Source organism: Erpetoichthys calabaricus, chromosome 12, assembly GCF_900747795.2.
Source record: "Erpetoichthys calabaricus chromosome 12, fErpCal1.3, whole genome shotgun sequence".
NCBI classification, from domain to species: Eukaryota; Metazoa; Chordata; class Cladistia; order Polypteriformes; family Polypteridae; genus Erpetoichthys; species Erpetoichthys calabaricus.
This window is the reverse complement of record NC_041405.2, coordinates 135,703,316-135,704,873: the sequence shown is the minus strand read 5'-3', so window position 1 is coordinate 135,704,873 and position 1,558 is coordinate 135,703,316.

The window sequence follows — 1,558 nt, the reverse complement described above, 5'->3', positions numbered from 1 at the left end:
AAAGCGAGTGGCATTAATGAAATTGCCAATCCACAGTTGAAGTCATTCTGTTGAATTATTACCGCTTCATTTACCAGGTCAGGAATATGATTCAATTTAAAGAAGCTTTAGACGTAGCGAAAAATAGAAATACAAAATTATTGGCTTATTTGAACTTAACAAAACAGACGTAAAATGCAACAACATATACGTATGCACAAATTCCTCAACATTACACATGGTAGAAACAAAAAAGAGTGTGGCATCCCAGAAAAATTAATTGCCAAAGTAATGCTCGATAAATATTGTATCATCAAAACATATTGAGCGGTTTCATTTAAAATTGTTATCACGTGAATCGAAAGGAGCAACATTGTATAAAGATGTTCTAACTATAGATGAAACTATGTGTGGTACCTTTCAAGAAGCGGCACAAAGCAGCTGGGTTATGTAAATTGGATGACTATATGTTTGAAATGATGTCTGATGCCACTTCTGTAATGATGCCTGACAAATTAAGACACTTCTTCGTGTAACTTAATTATGATGGGTGGAAGTTGATGCTTTATAATTATGGGAAGCGTTCTAATGACCATTATCCATAGAGTCAAATGAACAAACAGCTTTTTCGACCATCAAAGATTGTTTAGAAGCAGAAGATTAACGATGCAGCAATTTGGACTTCCACAAGAAAGGAACGAATCAGAGGTAAAGAAAGAGATAACAGCACAACCGTTAACACCGTCCAGTCTTCCACCGGACAAATTACTGTTGAAAGAAGGATGCGTAATTTTATGTACAAGTGATGGGCTATGCAATGGGACAAGATTATTTGTATTGAAAATTGGTAGAACAATTCTAACATGTAAAATTTTAATAGGCGACAAGAAAGGTAATGTAGTACATATTCAGTGAATAACATTAGACACCAAAGGAGATCTTGATATGCCATTCGTATTAAAACATTTACAGTTTCCTGTGAGAATAGCTTTTGCAATGACAATTAACAAATCACAAGGACAAACATTTGAAAAAGTCAGTTTATTTATAAGAGAGAAAGAAATTATATTTACTCAAGGGCAGTTATACCTTGCGTTGTCATAATGTAAGACCAAACAAGGAATCAAAATTCAACGCAATCTTGAAGAAAAGTTAATTCCAAATATTGTTTTTTACTGAAGTTTTAAAGTAAAAGTGCACATAATGCATCTGTAACAATTCCGGTGAATAAACAATCTCTTTAAATTGTATTTCTGGTTAACCAAACCCAGGGGTTGGCAGCGAAGTGAGCAGGGAGGGCGGCCCCCTAGTATATATATATTGTAAGAAACAACACAAGAGAGCATAACGTTTTGGGGTTTGTGGGCCCCATATACTGCAAAACAAAATAGTTCAGTTCTGGTCAGTGTTTCAAAATTACAACAGACAAAAAAATTGGTGGACAGATGGACAATTTATAAGGGGGACCGGAAGCGGAGTAAAGCAATGTTGGAAAAGTCGTGGTGATGGATGGGAAAGCTGACGTCATCATGAGTGGACCAGAGGTAAGAAAGGAACCCAGAAATGGCTGGTTTCCCTA